Source organism: Bos mutus, chromosome 20, assembly GCF_027580195.1.
Source record: "Bos mutus isolate GX-2022 chromosome 20, NWIPB_WYAK_1.1, whole genome shotgun sequence".
In the NCBI taxonomy this organism is placed as follows: domain Eukaryota; kingdom Metazoa; phylum Chordata; class Mammalia; order Artiodactyla; family Bovidae; genus Bos; species Bos mutus.
The window spans coordinates 42,210,422-42,228,043 of record NC_091636.1 but is presented as its reverse complement, the minus strand read 5'-3'; the positions used below and the strand labels follow the sequence as shown (position 1 = coordinate 42,228,043).

Sequence of the window (17,622 nt, the reverse complement as noted above, 5' to 3'; positions counted from 1 at the left end):
TGTAGCTCAGTTCCCTAATATTAAAAATTACTTTTAAAAAATTACTTTTTGGTTACTATAAGTATAGCTATGCAAACTGCTATGTGTACCTAAGAGTTCAATTTGGAGGTTACCCTACTTCAGGAACTTTCATGAAAGATCACAAATGGGAGGCAGACCTGAATATCATTACACACTCTTCTGCAAGTCTTTTGTGTCCTTGTATTAACTCATTTAGAAAGATGGAATCAACCATAAGTCAGTGGTAAGCCTGAAGGGTTTGGGTTCGACAGTTTCTGCAAGCCCAAGGAAGCATGGCTTCATTTTACAGCATCTTGGGGTTACTCATTCCAAAAGAGTGACAGAGATCATAGGACTATGTGAAACCTGTCTTCCCAGAAGAAAAGGAAAGACGCGTCTGAATCTATGTCTGCTTGCGTCTGGAGAACGCCTGTTTATGTTGTGAAGAAAAGCCGTCAGTACTGTTATCTCAGGAGACTGGGTTTGTTTTATGTGTGTGCATGTTATGCGTTCTATAACACGAAGCTGGCCAACTGATAGCGCAACGAGGTACCATGTCCCTGGAAATTGTAATTGCTTGGTCGGTTAAAAAAAAAAAAAAAAGAATATCCAACCGTTACAGATGATCGCACAAGATGCATTTTGATAGTATAAAGGAGGGTACAGACGAAGTCACGCAAGTTCTGAGTATGTCTTAACCCCCAAAAAAAATAAGAAAGGAAGAGAAAGGAAAGCCTGGAGCGGAGGGAGTGTTACAGGCAGCGAATTGCTCAGGACTTCAAACACAGGGAGTCATTCTGTCAAGGGGAGGGGGCGGGCGGGGGCAGGCACTGGGCCTCTCTAACAAAGTCCTCCTCTCTTTGCTCCCTCCCACTTCATTCACTTGCAAATCAGTGTGTGCCCACAAGAGCCAGCTCTCCCGAGCCCGTAACCTTCCCATCCCGAGCTGCAGTTTCAGCCGCGGCAGCGAGAACGGCTGAGCGGGCAACTGCGGCGGTGGCGGCGGCGGCGACCGAGGCAGGAGCAGCCTGGGCGGGTCGCAGGGTCTCCCTGGGAGCAGGAAGGCGAGCGGAGGTGGGTTCGGTCTCAGTTGGCGATGGTGCATGCCTTTTCTTGTTTTAATTCTGTAGCGCTGATGGAAGCCAATCAGAGAGAGCGAGCCCTCCTCGCCCGGTGGGTGCCGCACGCTGGAGTTGGGAGGGATGTTCAGCCTGCGAGCCGGGTCGGGGCGGGCGCTCGGGTCCGGTTGCGCGGGCGGCGCTGCTGCCGCTGCCCAGAACGGGCGCCAGTTCCCGGGGAGCTTCAGCGCCGCTCCTCCGCCTTCTGGTAAGACCGCGGAGGGGCTTGGTGGGGGCATATGTGACGGGGCCGCCGGGAAGAACCCGTTGCCTTTCTCTCCGCCGGCAGAGGCTGCCAAGGGATCTCCGGCATTTGCAAAGTTGGCTGGTCAATTACCAAGGGCGCTGGTGCGTGCAGGACCCGCGGAGCGGTTTGGGGCTTGATTTATTTCCACCTGCCCACATCACAGGGTCTGTGCAGGGACCGCTTTGGCTGGGTTACGTTTCTTGGTTTGGGAGCCAAAGCAGAAAATTGGGTAGCTTGAAAACTCCTGAATGCTCCCAATAAGGAAAACTTAGGCTAAAGAGATGATTTGTCTCAGAGAAGATGCTTATTAAAAAAAAAAAAAAAAACTGTTAGCTTGCACGCCGGGGGCAACGCCTGCCGGCTCACATAGGGCAGAAATGCTTAGGTTGCAAGGAAAGTCCAACACTGGACTCCGAAAATGGAGCACACTGTCCAGGGAAAAGTCATGTGGAAGACGGAGCTCGCTTGTGCTCTTCCAAGGCTGGCCAGGCACAAATCTGGGGGAAAACGCCTCCCCCGGACTGGTTGGAGAGCAAACCAAGTGCGCCTGGTTTTCCGGTGTCCGATGCAGGAAAAGTGACGCCCCCGGTGCGATATTCCGGAATTGAGTAACAGGGAATCTTGCTATGTTGTGTGTTGCAGAGCTGAGATTACTTCTGTAGTTATTCTTATGCCAAGAGTTATCGGAGATCTCGGAGATGGGAGCTGCTGGAGAGGTCAGCGTGGTGCTCAAGTGGTGTCACTGCTGCAATAAAATCCATATTTTATGGGGAGTTATATGCAGGTCCTTGTTAGTGCAAGGGGGCTGTTCACCTGAGTTAACTACAGAGAACATCCAAGTACCAAGAAGTTTAATCATCTGGAATAGCCATACATTTCTCTCCCCTCTCTCGTTTTTGTTTTTGTTTTTTTTTGTAAAGACATTTTAATTATGATATTCACTCTATGGAGGTGTATCACCCCATATCTCAGCCAATTTTCATTTTCACTTACTGAAGCAAATAATGTAGGAAAGAAGAGGATTTTTCCTGCAAAAAAAAAAAAAATGTTGCTGCTGGAGTGGGTGATGTGTACATGTCTGGCTGCTCTGGAGGGGCACACATGCGAAATATCGGTTCTCTGAGTGGTTATAATCCAGGGGGTGCAAAATCCTCCCTGTATGGGAAAAGGAACACAGGGATATACCTTGTTAATGCACAACTCTTCTAAGAATGAAGAACAAATCAGCTTATACAAACGGTGAGCAGGGATTACTTATTTCCTTTCTTTTCTTGCTGATGCCTGTACCTGAAAAGGAAAGGCTTTAGTATTCTACTTTAGGAGAAAAAAACCTCTTCCAGTTTGGCTTTCAGCATCACCCTTTGTGTTTCAGTACTTGCACAGCTTTGTGCTGGCTATTTTTTTAGAGCCAGAAAACAAGTTGTGTGAAGAAAGAGGATATGATCAAGCAGATGTCTTCATTATGTCATAGGAGGAGGGCAAAGTTTATGCCAGAGGCCAGATTTTCAATGCAGAGCTCAGAAACTTAAAAGAAATCCAACAATTTACTGGAAAATGCAATCACGCAGGATTGTATCTCGCCCGTTTTGCTCTATGGTGTGTTCTAATTAAAAAGGTATTGGGAGAAATAAAAGGCAGATCTTTTTCTACCTGTTTTGATGGTTCATGGCATACTTCAGAAGCAGAGGAAGTAACCAATTTTTTCAGAAAAACATGAGAAGCAGCAGTGTATCTCTAAAGGAAAACAGCAATGGTTTAGTTCTACTGTACTTGTCTGCAATTATCTTTTGCTACCTTTGTAAGTGACAGACTGGTGTCTCTGCAGGGACTTTTAGTCCCTTTACTATCTGGCTTTTACATCAATTTATTGCAATTCTATTTCTTAATGCTAACTCTGCAAAGATAATATATAGAAACACACTCATTTTCTACTAAGTTGCCTACTATCAGAAAATGTGTATATTACCTCTTCCACCCACCACTTCCATCAGCTTTGCAAGTAAAAACTTACTGAGGCACTCTTCATTTTAAAGCAAAAATCTCTCTTGAAAATATTGTTCTGAGATACTTGAAAACCGCTAATATCAACAGAAAGCATAACTGTAGCTCCAGGACATCAAATGATACTTCCTTTTTCCAAATGTATCAATAACTTGGAACAACAGGTTCTGAATATCTAACCAGAGCTAACTGAGTGATTGTACCACATAAGGATAAAAAAAGAGAGATAAATATGACAAATAATCTGAATGAAACCATGTTTCTCCCTAGGGAAGTAAAATGTGCAGTCCCCCCTTCTGGCCTTTACTCGCTTTGCAGTCCGGAATGCCAGCTTTCTGAGGCTGAATCCTTTGAACTATGGAAACTTTTTCTAGTTGGAAAGGACCTCTAGTGGGTCACGCCATGCACTTCTCCCTGCAGCTCAGCTGCATCATGGATTTTGTTATCTAAGATAATAAGCATATAACAGCTTTCCCTTCACAGACAAGACCGTATTCCCAACTCCTTTCATGACATTTATTCCAGGTCAAGACCATTACTGTCATTTGTGTAGTTCCTCTAATTTCAGGAACCCAAGAGTATTTGCACAGTTTCTGGGTATCTAGACCTTTGATAACTTCTCTATGATTCCAAATGAAAGCAATGGCCAATTAATAAAGAATTCACCACTACTAATATAAAATTTTCCTTATTTCTCATCTTGCCAAGATTGTACTTCCTTCACTCAAATTTACCCAATAGTAATAATGGCATTATAGTTATGACTCAACAAATTCCACATGAAGAAGCCCTACCATAGGGGTTCAGGCAAATATATGAAGCAATTGAAAAAAAGTAGAAAAAATGAGGCAGAAAAAAATTAACTAACCTTTCAGAGATCCATGAACATTGACAAGTTATACTGAACTAGAGGTTTCTAATTTAAAGAAGCCCCCATTCAAATAAGCATACACTTAAAATCCAAAAGATGTTTACATGCATATCACTCTTATTCCAGGAGGTGTTTGTCTTTTTTCTCTCTCTCTCTCTCTTTCTCTCTCTCTCTTTGATGTATCACAACATATTTTAGGTAACCTAGTCCTTAAAAAAAAACTCTGCCTGGAACTTACATAGTAAGATAAGTTCTATAGGGGTGAATCAGCCTCTTCTGCTGACGGTCTGCAGGTTTCAACTTTCAATTTAAAAATCTGTTCTAAAGTTTGAAATGTGTTCCAAATGAGATAACATCCAGCAGAAGCCAGTTGCTTTTGCTGCTAGTTTAGTCACAGCAGCCCATTCTTTGGGGTCGATCAGAATTAGGGTCTCGCTTATAAAAATAACAAGCAGTGACTCAGTCTGAATTGCATTTTTTAATAGTGTTTCAGCCTAGCTAGTGTCTACTGAGCTTACCTTATTTGTTTCACAAAAAGGTGAAAATGTAGATAATCAAACCTTCTCTGGTTTAAATTTTTTTCTGAATAATGATTCTAAATACAAAGACTCAAGCACATCATGTTAATAGGGGAAATTGCTGAAAGAAGAAAATCAAAATTCACACACACAGAGCATCCAGTTGTGACACTGTTCCAATGATATTAGAGAAGAAATAAAGAAATGCACAGATTGGGTTGATTTTTTTTCTTCGTTCTTTTTTTTTCTTTTCATTTTTTCTCTCCATTAGGATTTTTGTTTTATTTTGAACACAGATGAGAGTTTAAGGCACTCTCCTAGATCTAAACAATATTTTTGTTTTGAGTTTTCCTCTTATGAAGATTAAACTGGCCTACATTTTTAAAGTTCCTATTCCTAAGAAACGCTCACTTTTTCAAAGTAATCAGATGAGAAAATTCAGGTTTTCTCTAATTAAGGTTTACAGCCGAAAGTGTACAGTCTTTGTAACCCCATCACTCACAAGTAGGGAGATAAGGCAAGAAAAGTATACATAACGCTTGAAAAAGGTGGTACACCTTGATTTACTACATACAGATGTAAATGGAGTAAGGTTCTTTTAAGCCAAAGTGATTGGGTCAGAGGGGTCAAGATACAGCCAGTATTCTAGCTGGTCAAGACTGAACTATCCAGGAAATGTTTAGCTCTTCCAACAATGAAAACTAACTGAAGAATGAATGCTGTGAGCACAGATGCATAAATGCAGAGTGGACACATATGCAGAAGGTTCTGTGTCCCCCATCCCCACAGATTATTAGAGATTATTTTACTTTGTTTCATCTATTTAATATCATTACACTAACACTGTTGGGTGCTCATTTCCTCTATAAATCAGATCACCTTGGCTGAGATTTATAAGAGGAAAAGTTTAATTAAAGCCAGAATGTTACTATTAAATTTGATGTGCAGTATAAATGGGCAGCATGGGTCCAAAGCTTTTCCCACCATACTTAGTGCTATCTTGTGAAAGAGAACAACTCAGGAAGAAGTTGAGGAATACAAAGCTAGCCAACACAGGGTATAATTTATCTTCATATTTCACCACTTGAAAGAGCATTGTGTTTTTCTCTTTCTGTAATTCCCTAATTTGGTAGATCTGCCCAAAAGATGTTCAGGAGACCTAATAAGTTATAGGAATGGAAAACAGCAAGAAAAAATTAAGTTGAGGCGGTGTCCCAAGTGACTACAATGAAAAGAGATGGGAGGTGAATTTTTACATAAGAGGAAAACGTAAGAATAGAAATAGAATTAAAGTCACCATTTTTATACAGGGTACACTTTCTACTTTATAAATACTATTATTAGATACAATTTTATAAACATGATTACATCATTAACATGTTTATAATCACTATGTGTCTCTAACATGGAATGTAAATTTGAAAGTTATCCTTTAAAAAAATCACCATCTAAAGGAAATGATTCTGCATGGATCATAAAATAAGCAGAGGAGTACGTTTTTAAAAAGTGGTCTGAAATCGCAGCAGAATCAAAGGAAGGTTTTCTTAATGCTTTGAAGAATATTGACTCTTTTCTATTATCTTTATTATTCTTCAAAGTAAATAGACATACTATGTGTCCTTCTGATAACCTAAAGTATACAAAAGTGATGAAGACCAAATATAAGTCATTCATTTGGATTCTATATGAGGTATCCTGTTTTATTTAGCCCCTTTTTGGTTTGAATTTCTAGGAAATTTCTGTTTGAGCCAAGCGTTTAATGAATGTACTGTTAACAAACACTTGTGGTATCTTAGAAGTAAAAGTGTGAATCTCTGAGAAATACAGAGCAGCAGAGGGCATGGGAATGATTTGATTATTTTGACCAGAGCAATGCAGGTTTTCAGGCTGAGGAAAATGTCTGTAGCTTATTCATTTCTTAAAAACCACTTGAAAGTATGCATTAGTGTTTATAGTTGTAGTAAAAAGAATTGTTTGGGGCATTTTTCTGAGCATAATAATGATACTTCTTATAAGAGAATAAATTGTCTTCTCATGTTCAGAGAGAGCCTTAAGTTGGGGGGGGGGGCGGTATTTCAGGAAGGTAGCTAAAAATAACAGCTATTTATTTCCATGACGGGGGGCATCACAACCTCACGGCACCCCAAGGGCCTCAGTCCTTTCTTAGTGCACTGACAAACTCACTGCATGCATAGCTTTGGGGACTGTAGGTAGAGCTGAATAAGATTGTGTCCATTTCCTTCTTTATTTGATGACTAAAAGTAATTATTTCCTTTCTTATTTGATGGGTAAAAATAATTTTCTTCTTTTATGACCACAGTTTTATTATTTCATTCCCATCACAGTTCAGTATTTGTTCTGAATAATTTCTTTACCAAGTAAAATTTTATAAGAAAAGGGGTAGAGGGTGGGGATGGAGGAAAGCAGGAAGGAGAAAGGAAGAAAGACATCCTCTTAACAATACAGTAATATTATAAATGGTTGATGGTGATAAGCCATTTCCATTAAACTCTATTCTTTCTATTAACACCATTCAAAAAGTCAGGTAGTTAACCCAGCCTTTATTGACAGTTTGACAATTATCAGAGAATGTGAGACACAGAAAGGAGTTTAGACATTACTTTACCCAATATCAAGGGCTTCACTGGTAAAGAGTGGAATGTGGAAGAGCCAGGTTAAATCCCTGGGTTGGGAAGATCCCCTGGAAAAGGAAGTGGCAACCCACTCCAGTATTGTCTGGAGAATCCCATGGACAGAGGAGCCTGGTGGGCTACAGTCCATGGGGTCACAAAGAGTCGGACACGAGTGAGTGACTAAAACCCAATGCCCATCGTTTACATTTGAGATACCTGATGACCAGAGAGATGAAGTGACCTGTCCATGGACCAACTGAATTCATCTTGTTCATTATCTCTCTCTTCCGTAACCTGAGCTTTAGCTGTGGAATAGTATAACTTTTTATCATCTCCACTCAATTCTGCCATTACAAATTAAAAGAGAAATTTAAATCTATAATGTCATTATTTATAAATATGCTATAAAGGAACAGGCATGGAAACTTATGGAGAAAATAAGGATTTATAACTTTAGGAATTTTATGTGTTTGTACACTTTTGTAAAGCTCCTATTGCAAAGAAGAATTAAAATTTTCCTTCAAAATTTTGACGATTACTTGGGAGACTGATAAAATGTAGGTTTTTATTTTATTTTTAATGATTTGATGGTAGTCTTGAGTATCAGTAATTTGGCAGGCTAACCAGTCATGTGTGCATTTTTGCAAAAAAAAAAAAGTTTATTGGTCAGTGATCAGATATGAAACATGATGACAACCTATTTATTGTGTTTTTTATAACTTTCCATTTATTCAATTTAAGGACTGAGATAGTGACCTTCCCACTTCTTTGGAGTTAAAATGTCAATTTTTGCATGAAAGTGTATGGATAAATTATGTTGTTTTTACCCTTGACAAAATTAAAATCTGCAAGCAACCCAATGTCAACCCTCCCCTATTTAAAAAAATAACTGTTAATGTTCCATGAAATCCAAAAGTCCAAGGACCACTGAGTTAGATAATGAATAACATAATATTGAAAAATGACTGACTTAGTTTTCTTCTTTGTTTGGATGAATAGAAAGTAAACGGGAATTACTTTTGGAATGATAAGCCAAATAGACAGCCCAAAAGATAAAAGTCATTCTATCAAAAGGTATTTTTGGATCCCTTATTTAAACTTCATAGAGATTAATAATAACATTTCAAATAACAATATAATCTTTGACTATATTAATAGGTCCTCCAAAATTGTACTTTGCCAAGGTCATGGCCAAAATGTATCATTGGCAATGAATTCACCTATTTGATTACATAGTGGATTACTCGGTGGAAAATAAGAAGTTTTAACTTTATATATAGTTTTTCTAAAAACCCAGCCAGCTCAATTTAACCATACCCATTATTAAAGGGGTATTTTTTTTCCTAAAAATAAACTTTATATAACCGTGGATAAACACAAATTTCCTAAGGTGTTGATTGATTTGTAGTTTAAGGTATGCATTGTTAGGTCAAAAAGCAGTTGCTTTCTACATTTCAGTCATGAAAATGGGCTTATCACATTTTTAGCTGCAAAGCTTAAACCTCCTTTGCAGGATTAAAAAAGGGGAATTTTATTAATCAACTATCATTCATTTTATAAAATGTTTGGAACTGCTCGATTTCACACTCAACTAAAATATTTTAAGCTCTTCTTAGCAACAGGTTGTGATTTAACACTCATAAAAACTGTGTGGTTGGACTGAGTAATCATGATGAAAAATGATAAAATTCACCAAGATTGGTATAGTACTGCTGATCCTAATTTGTATCAAGTAGAGCTACTCTATCTCCCAGTAATTAACTATTTGCCAGTTAATTACTTATATAAAAGTATGTAGTTGAGATTTTGTCAGTGTTTCATAAAGAAATAAATTCTGTGAGGGAGGCCTTGTAATAAGTATCAGTGCCACAGTTTTACTCTCTTTCTGACTCATATCCCTCTTTAGTAAGAAAAAGATGTTTGGGGCAGATCCTTATTAAGACAACAGAATGAAGGGGTCACTTACTGTCATCAAGAGGAGGTGGTTCCAAACCTCCAGATCCAGCTCTGCAATAATTTTTGAATTCAAGGAAAGTATATTTACCTGCAGGTAAAGTGCCTTTGAAATAAGTGCAGGCACACCAATACAGGTCTCGTATTTTAAAACTTTGTCTCATGATACTTCCCTTCTTCAGTATGCTTTTTATTCTCAGATGCCAGATTCCAAGATATCTTTACAAATAGCACCATGGTTTTATTTTTCAACTTCCCCCTGCCTTGAGTTTAAATGTATGTTTACTTTGTATTCTAAAAAGACAATGAAATTAAGTTTAAGAGATGACCCAACAGAGGGAAGGACACTACTAGATGTCGAGTGATCATGTGAAATGACTTTCTCACCAACTAGAATGCTAAATAGGACAGTTACTTTATTTAAAATATGAAGCTGAAAGCTACAAAAGAGTAAAATGCTCCCAAGTGATTTAGTTTAGTCTGATGTAATGAAAGATTTTTATACAGCAGACAGAGAGGGGAGAAATTGTTGAAACCTATGCTGGGTTAACTGTGCACCAAAGAACAAGAAGTTTGCTTTGCACTGTGGATATTCTGAACTTTAATAGAGCATATGTTTGCTTCCCAATTTCTCACTACATTAAAATAAATTTTTAAATGGCTTATTTTTTTTTCGCCATATGAAAATCACAGCTGTTTAGAAAAACCAATCATGAAAACAAGAGCCAAACCTGCCCTGATTTGTAATTAAGAAATAGGCAATGATATCCATGATGTTATCAAGAAGGACTTTAAAGCAAGTGAAATTTGGGCTGCGTTTTAAATTCAGTAATCCAAAGAAGTAGCTACAGGGCTCCAACTGCTCAGGAGATACTCCACTTGTCAAATACTTTGCAATTTAGTTTTCACCTGATTGACAAGTTCTCCTAAAAACAATGCCAAGACTTTGGAAATTTTCTTGAGTCCCTGCACAGAGAAAGCCCACATGATACAATTACAAGATGCCTTGTGGAATGAACAAATACAGGCTGGGGAGAAAGGAGAAAATGATTTTAAAATATCACTTCTTTCATCTCAAGATCACAGTTTTAAGATGAAGGCATCACTAGCAAATGTAAGCATATAGTGAAGGCTCAATAAATGCTTACTGTGAAATTCTTCTCATACAAACTGCAAAAGATTCTCTTAAATAAATACTCCTCCAATTTATTTCCTTTTCAAGTGTATTCACACCAATGAAAAAATTCAAGTTTTCTATCCCATGCTATAGTGTTTAATAATTTTGACTCTGTTAAAAGAAGCCAATTTCAAAGGAAACCCTATCAATGGTGTCCTCAGAGCTAGAGAGACTAAGCATGTAAACAGAGCTGCCCAGCTTTCAAAATTGGCCACCAGACCTCTTCTTCCTCCAGGCAGATTTTTATTAAACTTGGTATTAAACAATGTTGCCTGGAGCCTGATTAACAATTTATGCCTTCCTAAGCAGATTAACAGAAGTCTGTCATTTTGATTTTTTAATTCTTGTGTTTGGAAACAGGATGCACCTCTGAGTTTACACTTTCAATTTATGTATTTTATTTTCAGAATTCAAACTTAAACATTGTTCTTTTCTGAATTTTTTTCTTTTACAGTTTTAGTATCCATGTGTGTTACTATATATTTTCTATGCTAAATAAAGCAATTGCTTTTTTGCTAAGCGATTTTCTTTTCTCTCATTCAATCAATCCTAAATGTTCTTTTAAAAAATATTTTAAAGATATTTTGAATCTGTTACTTTCGAGAACACAAGAAGATTATTGGAAGTGAGTAGGATAATAATAAAAGCTAACACTTAGGCAGCACTTACAATATTTCAGGCACTATTCTAAATGGTTACATGAATTTAATGTTCACAACAATGTTCTGAAGAAAACACTATTAATCTTCCAATTTTACAGACAAAACTGGGAGAAAGAGTAGTTAAGCAACTTGCCCAAGGTCACACAGCTAGTACATGTCAGAGCTAAGATTAAATCCTGGCAGTCTTGATAGCCCATACTCTTAAATATTAAATTTTTGTGCCTTTTGTGCTTAATATGTATGTATATATACCCAAACAGATGGTAGATAGATGAATAGATTCAAATGTTTGTATCTCAAATTCAAAAATAATGTCAAAATTGTAAGGATATTTATACATGCATTTATATATATGAAATATATGTAACATATACATATTTCTCAGGAATCAAAAAATATAATTTTAAAGAAAATGAGAAACATATTTCCCTTTCAAGTCTCGGTGAATTTATCAGTATATTCCCACAACAAGTTAGATCAATTAATTATAGCCCAAAGCAGCAGATATCAGCCTCACAAAAGCCATTTAGCTTTAGGCCTAGCTTTTCACTTTCATTTAAGTCAGTCTTACAATCACTTACTGTTGGTCCCAAGGGAAGCCTGGCAAGTTTCTGGAAGGTTTAGACTCATCAGTCATTAATTTATTCATTCTATAATATTTACTGAGACCCTCCTGTGCCCAATGCTGGAGAGATACTGGGATGATAAGGCAACATACATAGCACTTTGGGGGAAACAGATTCTTTCTTCATATTTTATACAAAATAAATCCCATAAGAATTAAAGAGTAAGAGTATAAAACAAAACTGTAACTTTACTGAACTTAGATAAATATATATTTATAATCTTGGGGTGGCAATTGACTTCCTAAGCATGAAGCCAGAACTTGAAAACACAGTGAAGGAAGTCAGCAAAGTGAAGGAATGCATGCTTTAGTAATAACAGGCCAATAGTGCCAGCTTTGTATAAAAATGAATAGGACATTCACAGTTCATTTTATTCGTATTCTCCCCATACTTAGATCTTACATGAACATGGAAATTAGTCTTTCATTTCAGGTTACATTATGATCGATTTATAGGGTCTCTATTCATTTTCAGACTTGGTATTTGACCTCCTGCCCCAATTGAGAAAGAACCACCACATCCCTCTTCATTGCCAAAGGCTCATTACAGTTTTATTTTTAATAGCATGCCTCAAAGTACTTTAGACGTCCCAGGTGGCGCGAGTGATAAAGAACCTGCCTGCCAGTGCAGGAGACCTAAGAGATGTGGGTCCAATCCCTGGATCGGGAAGATCCTCTGGAGGAGGGCATGGCAACCCACTCTAGTATTCTTGCTGGAAGAATCCCATGGACAGAGGAGCCAGATGGGTTATAGTCCATAGGGTCACACAGAGTCGGACATGACTGAAGCAATGTAGCATGCTGTACATGGAATGTTTTCATTTGTTTCTTTCACTGATCCCTACAATTCCCCTGGTGAGTTTGTGGGACAACATTAAATAGAAATACTTTTCATCAAGAAATCAACAGAAATTAAGATGTAAGTGATGGAGGTTCAATTTAATTCAATAACTATTTAACCAACACTTAGGTGCAAAGCATTGTATTGGTGCCATGGATAATACCATGGCATCCAGTTGGTTACAATATGCATTAAATATAGACCTACCTCAGATATTGTAGGTTTGGTTCCAGACCACTGCAATAAAGCAAACCACATGAATTTTATGGTTTACTAGTGCACATAAAATATATACTGCATTAAGTGTGTAACAGTATTGTGTCTTTAAAAATGCACAAATCTTACTTTAAAAATACTTTAAGGCTAAAAAACACTAACCATCACCCAAACCTTCAACAAGTTGTAATATTTTTGCTGGCAAAGGGTTTGAAATATTGTGAGAATTACCAAAATGTGACAAAGAGACACAGAGTGAGCAAATGCTGTTAGAAAAATAGCACTAATAGACCTGCCCAATGCACAAACCTTTAATTTGTCAGAAAAATACAGGGAGGTATACCTATATTAAATATGACTGTTAGAAACTGCCATTTTAGAAACTTATTCAATGAATAGATAGATATTCTGTCAGAATTGAGCCTTTCAGTCATGAAACAGACTAAGGTCTGCCATTATTAAATCTAGACTTTAATGTATTGACATCCAAGCTCAATACTGATATTAATATTCAGCTCATGTACACCAGAACAGCTGTCCAGGTTGCTTACCTCCAGTATCCCCACTCATCTTCACTGACCAAATCTCACTGGATATTCAGGGAAATGGTCAAGAATCTGTTTGTCCAGCAAACTCTCCCTGACTTCCACTCACCTGTCCCACCCTCCTCTTAAGATTTTTCACTGCATGATCCTATAATAGCCTCTACTTAGCCTCTAAGTCAACCTGTTGTTTCAAACATCTCTACAAGATAGGCCAGATCTTAACCTATCACACTGTGAGCCTCTAAAGAACAAGGCCTCTGGGTCTTAAACTTACAAGTCTAACCAAGGCCTAGCACTGTTTTTGGAGACTGGCAAGAACACCTTAGATGTTTATAGAAAGAAGAAATCGACAGTATTCATTATAAAATTGGACTACACTTATATGCTTTTACATTATTCATGTTGGTTTAGTTTTTGTTTCTTGTAATCCGATTTCCTCTGAACATTGTGTAAGCATACACTTAAGAAGAAAGAAAGGTCAGTGCCAGCCTTCTAGACACCCCAGACCAAAGGAGTATACCCAACAGAAGGTGCTGTCCCCAGGACAACCTTGGTGTCTTCAGCCAAATGTCTAACATAGGGTTCAGTTCAGTTCAGTTCAGTCGCTCAGTTGTGTCTGACTCTTTGCAACCCCATGAATCGCAGCACACCAGGCCTCCCTGTTTTTCACCATCTCCCGGAGTTCACTCAAACTCATGTCCATAGAGTCAGTGATGCCATCTAGCCATCTCATCCTCTGTCATCCCCTTTTCCTCCTGCCCCCAATCCCTCCCAGCATCAGAGTCTTTTCCAATGAGTCAACTCTTCGCATGAGGTGGCCAAAGTACTGGAGTTTCAGCTTTAGCATCATTCCTTCCAAAGAACACCCAGAGCTCTCCTTTAGAATGGACTGGTTGGATCTCCTTGCAGTCCAAGGGACTCTCAAGAGTCTTCTCCAACACCACAGTTCAAAAGCATCAATTCTTCGGCCCTCAGCCTTCTTCACAGTCCAACTCTTGCATCCATACATGACCACTGGAAAAACCATACCCTTGACTAGACGGACCTCTGTTGGCAAAGTAATGTCTCTGCTTTTGAATATGCTATCTAGGTTGGTCATAACTTTCCTTCCAAGGAGTAAGTGTCTTTTAATTTCATAGCTGCAGTCACCATCTGCAGTGATTTTGGAGCCCCCCAAAATAAAGTCTGACACTGTTTCCACTGTTTCCCCATCTATTTCCCATGAAGTGATGGGACTGGATGCCATGATCTTCATTTTCTGAATGTTGAGCTTTAAGCCAACTTTTTCACTCTCCTCATTCACTTTCAGGGTTACAGACCACATAACTGATGGGTCTTCCAATACAACACCTGAATATTTTATTGGGGATGTTTTCTTATCTAAAAGTTTCTTCAGTCACTCTCACCAAGGTGTAGAATTGTTTAGAGGTTTTATTAATGTGTTCAGGTTGAAAATTGCAGCTGCATAAATGTTTTCTCTTTGGAATAGACTAGCATGATAAACCTTGGTTATCTTTTGGTTTATTGTCCACCCAGAGTAGTACATCAAATAGAATCTACAAAACAATCTTATGTACATGTTTTATAAGCAAAATCATTTTCCCCTAAATTTCTACCCTGGACATGTTTCTTGAGGTTCCACAGAAGTCTAATACCAGAGTCTACATACCTTGTTATAACCTTGAACACAACTACACAAAATAGATTGAATTAAATTCAACTGATTATGTAGTCCTGTTTCATTCCTTAAGTGGCAGTCAATACGTGAAATGGGATCTTCATGAATATTATTTGGCAATGAAATATGCAGTTCAGCCCAGCTCTCTCTGAGCATGCCAAATATTTTGTAAAGTTTAAGATGAAGAGTGAGAGAGGTTTGGATGATGTTCTTTATACTTCCTCCATTTAATGTGATATCCATCAGCCTGAACTCAAAAGTACATGGAGAATTTTAAATTTACTAATCAACAGAAGTTAGTTTGTTTTACCTAAGTGGATTTCCTAGAGTAGAATAGGTACCATGGTACATTCTGGAAAGTTTGTCTCCTATCTCACCACTATGGGAAATTGTAACTTCCAAGGGAAAACAATAGACCTATGGGTTCAGAAAAGTTAGGAAAGTGATTCCCATTTCTCTGGTTAACACTTCCTTTGGTTAACTAACACTTTCAATCAGTAACATCTCACGTTAACACAAGTAATCTAAACTCTGAAGAGGCAGCCTCTCCCATACTTCACATCCCAACTTTAGAATAATAAGTAGAGAATTAAAGGATTTTCAGGAGTGATTAAGCTATTGGGGGTAAAGGAGAAGCCAATAAGAAAGCCTATTAACAGTGGAAAGGAGATCAGAAAAGTAAACTATAGTAATTCATGTTCAGCATCCTAAAGATCTGATTACTTCTTACTCTTTATTATCAAGTATTTTCAGCTTATGCAATAGGATGCTTTGGGTTATGAGTGAGAAAAAAATCCTATTTCAAACTGGAAAGAAAGAAATAAAGTTATATTTGCAAAAGAGACATTCCACAGAAATGCAGGTTCCAAGTGATCCATAGATGAGTAGTAGCATGATCAAACACTCTGGATCTTTCTGTTTATCCTTCCTTGTCATCTTTAGCATCAACTGCATTCAATGATCGGAGAAGGTAATGGCACCCTACTCTAGTACTCTTGCCTGGAAAATCCCATGGACAGAGGAGCCTGGAAGGCTGCAGTCCATAGGGTCGCTGAGGTCGGACACGACTGAGCAACTTCACTTTCACTTTTCACTTTCATACATTGGAGAAGGAAATGGCAACCCACTCCAGTGATCTTGCCTGGAGAATCCCAGGGATGGGAGAGCCTGGTGGGCTGCCGTCTATCGGGTCACACAGAATCAGACATGACTGAAGTGACTTAGCAGTAGCAGCAGCAGCAGCAGCAGCATTCAATGATTCCCCTCAAACTTTAAGATGATTGCCAGTGGCTACTGGAGCTACATCCTTCCTTATTCTTGTCTAGCAAAAGAGAGAGAAAAACCTCTCTCACTATCAAGAATTAAGGGTAGTGTCCTTCAGTTTGGCTGAGCCAGTATAGGACATATGACCACTTAGTATATTATTAACTGCTAGGAAATTCCATGTGCTAATTGGCTTTTTAGACTAAAGGTCTATTCTTGGGATCAGCTTCCCTTGATTTTAATTCCATGCATGGGGTCAGAGGGAGGAAATATATCTAGACAAAACTGGGATTCTATCAGGAAGAAAAAAGTTGGGAAATGAACATTGGCTAGTTAACAAACCCTGTCTGCTACAAGTTAGCCTGAGAATCAGTATTACTCTAAGTAAAAAATCTTAAGTGTTAAGTGGGTGAGGGATTCAAAGGAATTCAGTTTCATAAACCATAGCTTTACAGGTAGTAGATAATAAGACCAAAACCCACCTGTTCCATCAAATGAGGGTTATCAGCAAAATGGCAATTAGAGTGATACTAAACCATTTTAATGACCTCTGTTCCTATATTTTATTTTACTCTGTGCATGAAGTGGGTTTTGGTGTATTTGTTTTGGGAATATACTGACTAGAAATACATCACTGTCCAAAAAGAAAACATTTTTTTCATCTAGGGAGTTGAGGCTTAACTAGCTGGAAGGGAAGTATAATTTCATTTTGTTCTCATAGTCTCATTTAGAAAATAACCTTAAGAGATTCAAAGGACATTAAGCCATGTGAGCACTCTCCTTGCTCTCTAGGGGCTTGGCCTGGGCTTTAACTTTTCTAGCTTTTTCTGAAGTGTTTTCTTAAGCAACATTTTTGCCTTTAGCACTGTCCTAACCACTGGAGCTTTAAGAAATCTTAAAAAGTATTGTTTAAAAATAGCCTCACAAAACAATTTTCTTTTCTCTGCCTTGCTAAAAATATCCCAAATCTTTAAGAATGTTGTTTTTTTTTTCCTCTTAGGTTTTATTTGAAAGGCAACTAAGCTGAAATGCAGATGTTTATCTAAATCCAAGTCAAAACGGTTTGAGAAATAATTGCAAAATATAAAATGAAAACTCAACAGAGTGCTGCTCTGCTATCTGGCTAATTTAAGGCAAAAGTGAGGTTCTAAGGTTGCTTTTCTAACAAATGCATTTATGTGGATGTGATGTATGCCACACAACAGGATGTTCCTGAAACATACTGTAATAAAATCTAAAGTCTAAATCATACAATTTTTTCATCTTGTGTTCCC

The 17,622-nt window shown here is 38.0% G+C and overlaps 1 protein-coding gene across 3 annotated transcripts in view; it reads left to right on the top strand.

The window, feature by feature from the left end:
• Positions 1-862: 862 nt before the first annotated feature.
• CDH6 (cadherin 6) overlaps positions 863-17,622 on the top strand; it is a 148,256-nt gene continuing 131,496 nt past the window's right edge. Inside the window, exon 1 of one of the 3 annotated variants that reach the window (XM_070357689.1) lies at positions 863-1,074. The gene's annotated coding sequence lies outside the window, so the exon portion shown is untranslated. Of the gene's footprint in view, positions 1,075-1,174; positions 1,327-17,622 lie in introns of those variants that run through there. The other 2 variants (XM_005887861.2, XM_070357688.1) reach the window with 2 other exon arrangements.